Source organism: Benincasa hispida, unplaced genomic scaffold, assembly GCF_027475165.1.
Source record: "Benincasa hispida cultivar pf3 unplaced genomic scaffold, pf3_genome.v1.1 HicScf1273, whole genome shotgun sequence".
In the NCBI taxonomy this organism is placed as follows: Eukaryota; Viridiplantae; Streptophyta; class Magnoliopsida; order Cucurbitales; family Cucurbitaceae; genus Benincasa; species Benincasa hispida.
In genome coordinates, this window is record NW_028325602.1 from 13508 (window position 1) to 28557 (window position 15050).

The 15050-nt window shown below is 31.3% G+C and overlaps 1 long non-coding RNA gene across 4 annotated transcripts; it reads right to left on the minus strand.

Moving 5' to 3' along the window:
* Window positions 1–531: 531 nt before the first annotated feature.
* On the minus strand, window positions 532–13007 carry LOC150031368 (uncharacterized). 4 transcript variants are annotated; one of them, XR_016525881.1, is made up of 7 exons: window positions 12870–13007; window positions 12268–12573; window positions 12021–12152; window positions 11490–11597; window positions 4716–8211; window positions 4382–4489; window positions 532–983 (listed from the first exon to the last, which is right to left on the minus strand). It is a non-coding gene; the product is annotated as an uncharacterized LOC150031368 (long non-coding RNA). The 4 variants fall into 4 exon arrangements; XR_016525882.1 differs by lacking the exon at window positions 532–983 and having other exon boundaries at window positions 2487–4489; window positions 4716–8120; XR_016525880.1 differs by lacking the exon at window positions 532–983 and having other exon boundaries at window positions 2488–4489.
* Window positions 13008–15050: the final 2043 nt, after the last annotated feature.

Here is a 15050-nt window from a genome sequence, read left to right on the forward strand (position 1 = left end):
TAAAGCATCGATTTCATGATCTCGCTCCTCCATTAAGAGATTTATCTTTACCTCAGATCTGCCATGGTCGACTCAGTCATCACGTCAGTCATCATGACCGACACTACATCAAAATGTGATTCCTTCTCTGATAGATCAGTAACAGAAGCATAGTTTTCAAATAAGGGATTTTCTCTGATGACGATTCCGCCTTTAGGAAATTCCATCAGTTGGCCCCAGATTTCCTCCGTGATGACAGAGCTTATGTAAGTGTTGCTTGCGACGGTGGTAGCTTTTGATTCAACTTTCTTTGATGCCATCTGTAGGTTTCTTGACTCGGATGACGAGAGAGAGATGAGAGGTAGAAAGGTCTCACTGGGCGTGCCAAAGCCATACGAGATCTCCGGAGAAACGTGTTTCGTGGAGTTGAACTTAAGTTGGTGTAGTTGGAGTTGATTTGATGCAATGTGGTTCGATCATTACTTGATCAGATTCTCTCTCGGTTTGGTAGATGCGCGACTTGAAGAAGGAAAGCACCAAACGTTCTTTGTAGAAGAAGTCTTGGAAGCTTGGAGTAGAAGTCTTGGAAGAGTATGTCTTCAAAGGTCAAAAAGCCTTCCTGTGTAGCTTCGGGAGTCTTGGAAGCTTGAAGTAGAAGTCTTGTTGTATTTTTGTCTTCAAAGGTCAAGCCTTAGAGTGCACTTCAAGAGTCTTGGAAGCTTGAAGTAGAAGTCTTAGAAGAGTATTTGTATCTTCAAAGGTCAAGTCTAGGATACAGCTTCAGGAGTCTTGGAAGCTTGAAGTAGAAGCCTTGGAAGAGTATTTGTGTCTGAGTCTTCTGCCTTATAGGAGTGCAACTTCAGGAGTCTTGGGAGTCCTCGCTTGTTAGTGAATTCTCTCTGGGTCTTCTCATCTGACCCAAAGTCAATGATTTTAGAAATTCGTCGTTAATTTAGCAAACGACGTGGTGACTTGTAATCAGTTCAAAATTTCTCATCCAACAGCTACATCCCAAAGATATAAAATATAATCAAATAAGTAAAAGAAGAAAGTACCAAAAATAATAAAACACATAGAAAGAACATGATAATGTGTAAAATGAAGCACAAAACTAACAAATCAATTAATAAATTTAAAAAGGTGAAACTAATAAGGAAAAGAGAGAGTGATAAAAATTTGGACAATCCATAATTAAAAAAAAAAAAAAAAACTCACAGAAAAGGAAAAGGGTAAGACTGTTCACCCTTGTATAGTCACACAAAAAAGAATAAAGCTAGAACTATAAAAACAAGCAAATAAAATAGAAAAAACAAAAAGTGCAATTTAGAAAATACAAAAAATAATAACATAAAGAATACAAAAAATGGAACTAATTAAAGAATGTCACATTATAAGACAACAGAAGAAGAGAGAAATTGAAAAAATCATAGTAGAAACAACAAACAACCAAAAGAATGTCACGAAAAATTTACGGTGAAAACAATTACCATTCGGACAAAAAAAGTATTAAAAAATTATACTTCTAGTCCCAAAGAAATTTAATTCAATACTACTTTAAAAGAAGAAAAAAAATCTACAAAAAATAACAATAAAGTGAAACTAGAACATCACACATATAAAAATCTACAAATTAGAACAGTCCACATCTGAATCAAATAAAATATAAAAGTGAAACTAGAAGAGAAAAATTATAATTAGAAAATAATATAAAAAACTATTGATGGACACTAGAAGAGAAAAATGATAATTATTTGAACAATCTATAATTCAAACAATATTGATAATAGTAGAACTAAAATAAAGTCCCATAAAAGAAACATATTATAAAAATATGATGTTCAACAATGCACTGTATTAAATAACTAACAAAGCAATATAACAAATAAAAATATTATGCACAAAGTAAAACTAAAGCAATATACCAAAGAAATATATTATAAAAATATGATGTGCTTGCACAAATTTAACTAACGAAACAATATCCCAACTAATAATACACAAAGTAAACTAAAATAGAAGAGGGAGTGACGAATTAAAAATTAGAACAAAAAAATGATAAAACTAAGAGAAATATAGTACTTCAAAAAAATAATATTTTGCAAAAAAATCAACAAATAATAGTCAAGAAATACATATGCTTATAAATGAATTATTTTGAAGAGAAAGAATGATAGCTCATTCATAGTTAAATAAACAAACAAATGTACCAAATTCATGTCACTCACACAAAAGAGAAGTGTGCATACAAAACTATATAAATACAACCATGCCAAAAGAAAAATAAATACTATATTTGATATAAATGAAACAAAATATAATAATCTATTTAAACAACTAAATGAGTAATCATCCATAATTGGTCTAGATTTCATAAAGATTTCTATATGGATTAGAACAATCCATATAGAAAAAATATACCAAAAACAATCAATAATTGGTCTAAATTTCATAAAGATTTCTATATGGATTAGAACAATCCATATAGAAAAAATATACCAAAAACAATCCATAATAGAGAACAAAATATAATTAAACTAGAAGAATATGTCACACAAAAGAGAAAGTGAGTTTTTTCAACCAATGCGTAAAATAATATATATATATATATATATATATATACACCAAAAATAATAAAATAGAGAATAAAGAAAGTGAAAAATTTTGAGCAAACCATATAATGCCAAAACAATAGAACCCAATACTTCAATTGAATCAAAAGAGAGAAGAGAAAGAGTGAAAAAAAATTAAACTATCCATGCCAAACAAGATAAATAGTTATTTCACCTTGGGCCCGAAAAAAATATATATAAAATATCTTCTGTAAAAAATACTAAATGAAAAGAATAAAAATGTACAAAGAGTAATAAAATAGAAAAGAATAATGTGAAACTGGATGAGGATATTTGAAGAGTGCGCACCCCACCAAATTATGGTAAAAAGCAAATAAAATAAAACAAAAACGACAACACAACATAGACTAAGGGTGAAAACAAATTAAAACCTTATCCATTAATGGAAAGGCATGTCTAAAGATAAATAAATTCTACATTTATCCAACACATAAGAATCTATTTCTAAAAATGTCCAAATGAATAAATAAAAACGTACAAAAAAATAAATAACAATACAAAAACTGATACTCAAGATGACACATATTGTTAGAAAAAAAACCATCTATAGTGCAAAATGCAATTATGCCAAAAGAAAAAATGACCAAATGGTTACCAAAGAAGTACAAAAAATATAATAATATTAAAAGGAATACGAAAAGAAAGATGAAAGATATAGTTTAACCATCCATAGTGCAAATGACCACTATGACAGTACAAATAAATGCTACATCCAAAGAAATACAATATAATCAAATAAGTAAAAGAAGAAAGTACCAAAAATAATAAAACACACAAAAAGTGTCCAGAGACTTACAATAATATGTAACATTAAACACAAAACTAACAAATCAACTAAAGGTACTTTTTGAACCCTTAGCATACAACCCAAAATATTAAAAACTAAAAGACAAAAAGAGATCATAGAAGAGGGGGAAATTGAAACAATCCAGTAATAACATTAGAAAAATAATAATGTTGAAATTTACTAGTAGAACCAGACCAAATAAAGCTAGAAGAATAAAAACAAGAAAATAAAATAGAGAACAAAAAGTGAAATTTAGAAAATACAAAAAATTAATAAAATACAAAAATACAAAAATGGAACTAATTAAAGAATGTCACATTATGAGACAACAGAGAAATCGAATCCATAGTAGAAATAATGTAACAAACAAACAAAAGAATGTCACGAGTGAAAACAATTAAACCATCCGTGCAAAAAATATTAAATAAATTATACTTAGTCCCAAAGAAATTTAATTCAATATTCTACTTTAAAAGAAGAAAAAAAAAATCTACCAAGAATAACAATAAGGTGAAACTAGAACATCACTCATATAATTAACAATCCACATCTGAATCAAATAAAATATAAAAGTAATCAATAAAATATAAAAGTGAAATTATAATAAATTAAAACAATCTAAAAAGTCACATATTAAAAAAAATGAATGAGAGAATGTAACCAAATATAATTAACAATAAACCACATCTGAATCAAATAAAAGAGAACTATAATAATAAACAATAATCTAAAAAGTCACATATTAAAAAAAATGAAAGAGAGAATGTAACAGGAAAAACCTAATTAAATCCCTCTTTCCAGGGATGTCGATATGAATTTAACATACTCTATATATAATTAGAATAATAATCACGATTAATTAAGCAAGGAAAGGCTTGGTGCAATAATTAAGGTTAATTAATTAAAATTGAAGACAATAAACAAAGGTAAATTACTTACCACCGGATTCCGATGTGTAGGAATGAATGTTCCCCAATTTACTTACCACCGGATTCCGATGCGTAGGAATGAATGTTCCTCAATTTGTTGTGCATAATTTTGGGATTTCATCGCCTCATTTTGGTTGAAGATTGATTCGAGAATTAATTAGAACCTAATAATGAAGAAGAAGAAAATTAAGGAAGAGATCAAATAATTTTAATTACACACCATCCATAGATCAAATGAAAGAAGAGAAAAATAGAGTTCCATAGAAAATCCATAATTATAAACAAAAATAAGAAGAACATAATTCAAGCAATTAGTATTTTAATTAGAAGAAGAAGAAGAGGAAAAAGAAATTTGAATTTGAATTTTGAAAAGTAATTAATTAGTTTTACCTTGTGCCTGGGGAGATGAAACGAAGCCACACCACGACTTGGAGATGAAGCGAAGCTGCGTCATTAGTTTAGAGATGAAATGAAGCCAAGCCACAACTTTGAAGATGAATTAAAGCCGCGTCATTAGTTTGGAGATGAAACGAAGCCACGCCACGTCTTTGAAGATGAAGTGAAGCCGCGTCATTAGTTTGGAGATGAAGCGAAGCTGCGTCATGATTTTGTAGACCTCATTGAAGATGGAGCCGAGCCATGCACACTGACCTTGAACTTGAAGATGGAGCGGAGTCATGCACTTGATCTTTAACTTGAAGATTTAGTGAGGCCATGCATGCCAATCTTGAACTTAAAGATGGAGAGGCTGATACGAAGCCTTTGAACTTAAAGATGGAGAAGTATTGATGAAGCCTTTGAACTTAAATATGGAGAAGCATCGACGAGACCTTCACACTTGAGTTTGACAAAACATCGACAAATTCTTCGCATTTGAGTTTGATTCAGCATGAAGGGCTGGCTTGACTTAAGACTTTGAGCATGAAGATGAAGCATTGATGGAGACTCTAAAACTTGAAGATGGAGAAGTGTATAAGTTTACTTTTAAAGAGGAAGCGAAGCGCATTCCACGTGTGTGCCTTTTATTTACTGTGTTGGCTCCTTACGAGGGATGAACACCCATTGTGTTGCCCCCAATAGGGATGAACATCTTCAATTTGAATGTTATTCTTTGACGGGGATGATCAACATCAATCTTGTAGTATTATACTTAGGTGGTTGTGGTACCTCTTCTGATGGACCAAACTTAAATTTCTTAAGTTTTCTTCGTACCTTTAAAGAAAGGGATCGAATCATGACGTAGTTCAAGTTTTTTTTTTTTTTTTTTAACTGGACTGAACTTGAAGTTTCAATCTACACATTCATTTCTTAATGATAGGGATCAAGTCATAATGTAGTTCGAAGGAATTTTTTTCCTTTTTATGCGCGACTGAACTTAAATTTCTTTAAGTTGCCTACGTACCCTTTATAATGAAAGGGATCAAGTCGTAACGTAGTTCTTACAATTTTTTTTTTTTTTTGGGTCCGTTCACATCTTAAGCTCATGTGGGTTAGAAGCATCATGCAGTTTAGGCTCTTGCGATGAGGAGCTTTTATTTAAACTTCAGAAGCTGTTATTTCGAGGTTTTGATTATCCTCTTCATTTGTAGGATTCGTCAATACGATTAGTTTTAGCTTCACTATCAAGAAACCTTCTGTACTTATGTCAACAAAAAATTTCCTCTTGATGCGTGAAGAAACACGACTGTGAATCTTTTCGTCGTTGCTTTCTACATGGAATGATGTTGGCTTTAAGATTTTCATCCTTCCTTTACGTTGATCGCTAGTCTTGAGACGATCGAAAGCAGATGCTAGAGGTTGATCTTTCTTTGATGTGCATATACTTAGCCTTTTGAAGGCTGAAGTTCGAGCAGAAGTAGTCGTTGGACATTGGTCTTCTTTTCCTACCGTGGCCATACTCGATCTTTGAAAGACTAAAGATCGAGCAGTTGAAGGCTTAATACGATCGAAGACTTGTTCTTTTCTTCATTTCTTCTGAATCTTTGACTTCTTCGGCAGTCACATGATTGTTGTCGACTTCCACTATGCCGGCAGTGTGACATGCAATAACTTCTGATACTTTCTCTGGATGATTAGTGAGAAAGCTTCTTGGGAGAAAATCTACCGAAGATGCCGGCCGTCGGAATTGAAGGAAGTGGGTCTTTCCTCGGTTCATGGTTCAGAAAGTCCCTCGTAGGTTGGCGATACTTAGCTCCATGTCGTGAGCGTGGGTCGCTAATTCTTCAAAGGTATGGGTTTAATCCCTTGTAGGATATAGAGGAGTTCCCAGTGCATACCTTGCGTGCATATTTCCACAGCAGACAACTCGGTGAATCGATCTTTGCAATCAAGACTCAGAGCTCTCCATCGATTGATGTAGTCAACGACTGGTTCCCCTTTCTGTTGTTTGAAGTTCGTCATCTCCATCAGCTGACGGTGCGTCTGGTGTTGTAGAAGCGATTCAAGAATTCTCTTTCAAGTTGCTCCCAACTGTCAATCACCTCAGGCTCTAAGTCTGTGTACCAGTCAAAAGCGTTCCCTTTGAGGGTTCTGACGAACTGTTTGACCAATAGATCTCCTCTTGTTCCCGCATTTTCGCACGTTTGTACGAAGTGGGCAATGTGTTGCTTTGGGTTGCCCTTTCCATCGAATTGTTGGAACTTTGGAGGTTGATACCCAGCTGGCATTCTCGGGTTGTCGATTCTCTTGGTGTATGGCTCAGTACATAAAGGAGGTTTGCAACGGTCCTTCGTACTGAGCTCTTATGGAATTTGTGATCATATCCTGGAGCTGTTGAACTGATAGGGAGGCAACAGAGGTAGATTGTGGTGGCTGAATTTCCTGCAAGACAGTCTTTCCTTTGTGGACTTTTGTAGCTGGGAATTGACTTGATTCAGCAGTATCTCGAGCATGTATCTGATTTCTTAAAGCATCGATTTCATGATCTCGCTCCTCCATTAAGAGATTTATCTTTACCTCAGATCTGCCATGGTCGACTCAGTCATTACGTCAGTCATCATGACCGACACTACATCAAAATGTGATTCCTTCTCTGATAGATCAGTAACAGAAGCATAGTTTTCAAACAAGGGATTTTCTCTGATGACGATTCCGCCTTTAGGAAATTCCATCAGTTGGCCCCAGATTTTCTCCGTGATGACAGAGCTTATGTAAGTGTTGCTTGCGATGGTGGTAGCTTTGGATGCAACTTTGTTTGATGCCATCTGTAGGTTTCTTGACTCGGATGACGAGAGAGAGATGAGAGGTAGAAAGGTCTCACTGGGCATGCCAAAGCCATACGAGATCTCCGGAGAAACGTGTTTCGTGGAGTTGAACTTAAGTTGGTGTAGTTGGAGTTGATTTGATGCAATGTGGTTCGATCATTACTTGATCAGATTCTCTCTCGGTTTGGTAGATGCGCGACTTGAAGAAGGAAAGCACCAAACGTTGTTGTAGAAGAAGTCTTGGAAGCTTGGAGTAGAAGTCTTGGAAGAGTATGTCTTCAAAGGTCAAAAAGCCTTCCTAAATAGCTTCGGGAGTCTTGGAAGCTTGAAGTAGAATTCTTGTTGTATTTTTGTCTTCAAAGGTCAAGCCTTAGAGTGCATTTCAGGAGTCTTGGAAGCTTGAAGTAGAAGTCTTAGAAGAGTATTTGTATCTTCAAAGGTCAAGTCTAGGATACAGCTTCAGGAGTCTTGGAAGCTTGAAGTAGAAGCCTTGGAAGAGTATTTGTGTCTGAGTCTTCTGCCTTATAGGAGTGCAACTTCAGGAGTCTTGGGAGTCCTCGCTTGTTAGTGAATTCTCTCTAGGTCTTCTCATCTGACCCAAAGTCAATGATTTTAGAAATTCGTCGTTAATTTAGCAAACGACGTGGTGACTTGTAATCAGTTCAAAATTTCTCATCCAACAGCTACATCCCAAAGATATAAAATATAATCAAATAAGTAAAAGAAGAAAGTACCAAAAATAATAAAACACATAGAAAGAACATGATAATGTGTAAAATGAAGCACAAAACTAACAAATCAATTAATAAATTTAAAAAGGTAAAACTAATAAGGAAAAGAGAGAGTGATAAAAATTTGGACAATCCATAATTAAAAAAAAAAAAAAATCACAGAAAAGGAAAAGGGTAAGACTGTTCACCCTTGTATAGTCACACAAAAAAGAATAAAGCTAGAACTATAAAAACAAGCAAATAAAATAGAAAAAACAAAAAGTGAAATTTAGAAAATACAAAAAATAATAACATAAAGAATACAAAAAATGGAACTAATTAAAGAATGTCACATTATAAGACAACATAAGAAGAGAGAAATTGAAAAAATCATAGTAGAAACAACAAACAACCAAAAGAATGTCACGAAAAATTTACGGTGAAAACAATTACCATTCGGACAAAAAAAGTATTAAAAAATTATACTTCTAGTACCAAAGAAATTTAATTCAATACTACTTTAAAAGAAGAAAAAAATCTACAAAAAATAACAATAAACTGAAACTAGAACATCACACATATAAAAATCTACAAATTAGAACAGTCCACATCTGAATCAAATAAAATATAAAAGTGAAACTAGAAGAGAAAAATTATCATTAGAAAATAATATAAAAAACTAATGATGGACACTAGAAGAGAAAAATGATAATTATTTGAACAATCTATAATTCAAACAATATTGATAATAGTAGAACTAAAATAAAGTCCCATAAAAGAAACATATTATAAAAATATGATGTGCAACAATGCACTGTATTAAATAACTAACAAAGCAATATAACAAATAAAAAATATTATGCACAAAGTAAAACTAAAGCAATATACCAAAGAAATATATTATAAAAATATGATGCGCTTGCACAAATTTAACTAACGAAACAATATCCCAACTAATAATACACAAAGTAAACTAAAATAGAAGAGGGAGTGACGAATTAAAAATTAGAACCAAAAAATGATAAAACATAATATTTTGCAAAAAAATCAACAAATAATAGTCAAGAAATACATATGCTTATAAATGAATTATTTTGAAGAGAAAGAATGATAGCTCATTCATAGTTAAATAAACAAGCAAATGTACCAAATTCATGTCACTCACACAAAAGAGAAGTGTGCATACAAAACTATATAAATACAACCATGCCAAAAGAAAAATAAATACTATATTTGATATAAATGAAACAAAATATAATAATCTATTTAAACAACTAAATGAGTAATCATCCATAATTGGTCTAAATTTCATAAAGATTTCTATATGGATTAGAACAATCCATATAGAAAAAATATACCAAACACAATCCATAATAGAGAACAAAACATAATTAAACTAGAAGAATATGTCACACAACAGAGAAAGTGATTTTTTTCAACCAATGCGTAAAATAATATATATATATATATACACCAAAAATAATAAAATAGAGAATAAAGAAAGTGAAAAATTTTGAGCAAACCATATAATGCCCAAACAATAGAACCCAATACTTCAATTGAATCAAAAGAGGTAAGAGAAAGAGTGAAAAAAAATTAAACTATCCATGCCAAACAAAATAAATAGTTATTTCACCTCGGGTCCGAAAGAAATATATATAAAATATCTTCTGTAAAAAATACTAAATGAAAAGAATAAAAATGTACAAAGAGTAATAAAATAGAAAAGAATAATGTGAAACTGGATGAGGATATTTGAAGAGTGCGCACCCCACCAAATTATGGTAAAAAGCAAATAAAATAAAACAAAAACGACAACACAACATAGACTAAGGGTGAAAAAAATTAAAACCTTATCCATTAATGGAAAGGCATGTCTAAAGATATATAAATTCTACATTTATCCAACACATAAGAATCTATTTCTAAAAATGTCCAAATGAATAAATAAAAACGTACCAAAAAATAAATAACAATACAAAAACTGATACTCAAGATGACACATATTGTTAGAAAAAAACCATCCATAGTGCAAAATGCAATTATGCCAAAAGAAAAAATGACCAAATGGTTACCAAAGAAGTACAAAAAATATAATAATATTAAAAGGAATACGAAAAGAAAGATGAAAGATATAGTTGAACCATCCAAGTGCAAATGACCACCATGACAGTACAAATAAATGCTACAATATAATCAAATAAGTAAGAGAAGAAAGTACCAAAAATAATAAAACACACAAAAAGTTAACATTGTCAAAGAGACTTACAATAATATGTAACATTAAACACAAAACTAATAAATTTAAAAAAGTGAAACTAATAAGACAAGGGAGTGATAATGTTACACTCTAAAGGAAAAGGTACTTTTTGAACCCTTAGCATATAACTCAAAATATTAAAAACTAAAAGACAAAAAGAGATCATAGAAGAGGGGGAAATTGAAACAACCCAGTAATAACATTAGAAATAATAATGTTGAAATTTACTAATTAAAGAACAAAAAGTGAAATTTAAAAAAAAGAAATAAAAAAAAAGAAATTAAAATAGAGAACAAAAAGTGAAATTTAAAAAATACCAAAAATTAATAAAATAGAGAATACAAAAATGGAACTAATTAAAGAATGTCACATTATGAGATAAGAGAAATCGAATCCATAGTAGAAACAATGTAACAAACAAACAAAAGAATGTCACGAGTGAAAACAATTAAACCATCCGTGCAAAAAAATATTAAATAAATTATACTTAGTCTCAAAGAAATTTAATTCAATATTCTACTTTAAAAGAAGAAAAAAAAAATCTACCAAGAATAACAATAAGGTGAAACTAAAACATCACTCATATAATTAACAATCCACATCTGAATCAAATAAAATATAAAAGTAATCAATAAAATATAAAAGTGAAATTATAATAAATTAAAACAATCTAAAAAGTCACATATTAAAAAAAATGAATGAGAGAATGTAACCAAATATAATTAACAACAAACCACATCTGAATCAAATAAAAGAGAACTATAATAATAAACAACAATCTAAAAAGTCACATATTAAAAAAAATGAAAGAGAGAATGTAACAGGAAAAACCTAATTAAATCCCTCTTTCCAGGGATGTCGATATGAATTTAACATACTCTATATATAATTAGAATAATAATCACGATTAATTAAGCAAGGAAAGGCTTGGTGCAATAATTAAGGTTAATTAATTAAAATTGAAGACAATAAACAAAGGTAAATTACTTACCACCGGATTCCGATGCGTAGGAATGAATGTTCCTCAATTTGTTGTGCATAATTTTGGGATTTCATCGCCTCATTTTGGTTGAAGATTGATTAGAGAATTAATTAGAACCTAATAATGAAGAAGAAGAAAATTAAGGAAGAGATCAAATAATTTTAATTACACACCATCCATAGATCAAATGAAAGAAGAGAAAAATAGAGTTCCATAGAAAATCCATAATTATAAACAAAAATAAGAAGAACATAATTCAAGCAATTAGTATTTTAATTAGAAGAAGAAGAAGAGGAAAAAGAAATTTTAATTTGAATTTTGAAAAGTAATTAATTGTGCCTGGGGAGCGGCCCCTCTACTTCACTCATATGAGAAGCTGTAAAAGGTACAAGCATTGAGAGGTAGTTCTTCTTCATTTCATAGGAAATTGGTTTCTCAACAGAAGCTAACGCCCAAAATACTGACCACAAAAGCAAAGAAATCAAACAGAAATGGAAATAGAAAAAGCTTGAGTTTGAGAAGAACAGCGTTGTCGGTTACCTTGGCATAATAATCCTTCCAGACTCTACGAGCGATTTGATGTCCACCCAAATCAAAGGCCTTGAATTTGATTTTTCCAATACCCCTCTCCTCGGAGGTGGGGTACTGGGTAGGCTGGTGCTGAACTAACCTCTAGAACAAGCAAAGAAAGAAACAAAGAACAATATATGAAACAAAACAGATGGTTTATACCCAGATCGTAAAAACAGAAATGGAATAAAGGGAAATGGAAGAAATGAATTGAAACCTCTTCTTTCAACATATGGAGGAGGGTGGTTTTTCCGGCATTATCGAGGCCGAGAAAGAGGATCTTGGCCTCCCTCGGTCTCAAGACGCCATAGAACCAGTCAATGAGGAACATTGGAGGAGCGGATTGAAAGCAGATCGGAGAGGATCTACGTCGGCGATTGAGGAATCTGAATGCTTTAAGGTCTTCGATCTGCTGCACAGAAAGGAATTTGGAATTGGGAATTTGGGGAATTTGGCCTCCCTTTTCACCGACCACACTAAAAAAAATAGCCGTTGCCGGTTGCCGGTTGCCTCATAGCCATTGCTGGTAAAAATAAGAGGAATCATTAACCGCTGCTTCAAGTTTAATTTGGTTAATTATTATATTTTCATTTATTTAATTTCAAATAAACACATATTCATTTCAAATAATAATAATAATAATTTGTTACTCAGGTTCATAAATTAATTGAAAAAAGGGTTGAGATGGGTTTTCTAAATTAAATTACAGGAAGTAAAATTAAATTAGAAAAGAATTAAATTTTGTAAGGCATGAGAGAATTGAGTGATTATTATTGGAGTGTTAAATAAAACAAGATGGTAATTGGTAGTAGCTCTTACTTAGATTACAGAGAATAAAAAGTTTGGTAGCTTGCAAGTGAGAGTGAAGCTGCTCTGCAATTGTTTTTTTGTTTTGATTGAAGAAGAAGAAGAAGTTGCATGGTTACTGTTTGGTGAGAGAGAAACATTATATTAAAATTTCTAAATATTATATTAAAAATTACAACAAAATGACACCTACTCCCATCCATCAACACCACATAATTCCACTCACTCACACCTTTTACAACCAACAAAATGCCTAAATACAATGAAATTATTAACCAATTTTCATCTCCTAATTTTATTTACAAATCTACGGTTTTTTTTAATTAATTGTGTCCAAAACTTAATTGAAATTATTAACCAATTTTCATCTACTTTGCTTTTTATTGACATTATTATTAAGAAGTGTAAGCCTCCACATCCACAATTAGTTGAATGGTTTTCGTCTTTTAAGATTTGTAACTATTAATCAATTAAGAAAGTAACGGAAATACAATGACAAATAACCTAATATTTGATGGAAAATGAAAGCTGATTTACTTTATAAAATCTATTTGGTGGAAAATGAGATCTTATTTACTTTCTAAGTTTTAAGACTTTTACCCTTTTACATAAGTCACTATATGAATGGGCAACGTGCATACAGATTTGGCCTCTAAATGTCTTTTTTCGACACCCTTTTTTGCTGATTTACTTTCTTCCATAAACAGTAACAAGATGCCACCAAAAAGTCTAGCAAGGACCAATTTGTGAGAACTGCCTTTTAAAAGAGATAAAAAGGAATTGAATTTCTTCCAAGAGTTTTTACAAAGAACTCGCTTCTCTGTTAAATTCATTGAGAGAGAGGAGAAGAACATGTGGAGGAGTTTTTCTGTACAATAACCAACAACACAAAAAAAAAAAAAAAACTTCCTCTCCCAAAAAACCACCAACATCACATTTTCTCTATTTAAATTAAATTATACTGACTTAAATTAACGAAAATAATTATCCTTTCCAAAGAAACATTAATGCTAGCTTTAGTTAAATTAATTTACAAAATTAAATATCTAATTCAAATACATTTAATTTAAATATTTGAATCTTACTCAAATATATATCTCCTTCATAACCTGTAGATTATTTTAATATGAATCTCATTCATATTAATTCTAAATATGAATCTAATTCATATTTGAATCTTATTCAAATACAAAAAGTCTCCTTTTATTATAAATTTAATTATGAATCTTATCGAAAATTAAGTTTACATAATAATGGATCTGTATATATTATTTTAATTATATCATTTATAATTAATAAATATCCCTTTAATAAATTTGAACATTTCAAATTCTTTCAAAACTATTAGTTCTTCTTTACCTATTACAAGCTACAAGGGAGACCTAGTTGACCTACAGATTAGAAGCTCCAATGATCAAAGATTAACTAATTAAACTTTTTAATTATGTTAATGTCGTTCATTAACTATGGGTCACTCCATTCGACCTACAACTACATTCTTTGCATTGTAGAATATATTTGTGTCCCTATTTAACCACTATAAGTAAGTCGATTCTTCACGAGTTTTTCGTAATTATAGCTAGGTCAAATTACCGTTTAACCCCTATAATTACCTCTTACTCTTTAAGTACCACCGATCTCTCTAATAAACAATCTATTTATGGTCCTACCATAAATCCTAGTCCCTCTCAGGCCAATGAGAGGGCAAGTACCCTTTTTCCAAGACTCAGAACTAGCATTTAAGGGAACCATTCATCTACTTATTCTAAAGACAGCAAAGAGTAAATTCCATCTTATGTAGTTATGTTCCCAGTTCTGCACTTGGAAAAGTCCTCAAAATGGTAGGTTGATTGAGTCGGCAACTCGAGCCATCTCTCATCATACAAATCAAAGGATAGCCTCATAGACATGAGTCCATAAATCACTCAGAGAGATTGAGTTTCATACGGTCATCCTATGAAATATTAATCTCTTTAGTCAACAGTGTTACTATTGGGTTGTATGTCCTAAAACTTACAGTTTGTAATATTTAAAATATTATATTTACAATAAAGTTGTTATTAAGGTTCATTTAATAATGTTGTTATTGTACATGTAAACTAAACGAACCCTGACTAGCATGAATACTTAAACTTTATGTAGAGACATAAAAGAGGATCAAGTTTGAGTATATAGCCAAAACAGTTTATAAGT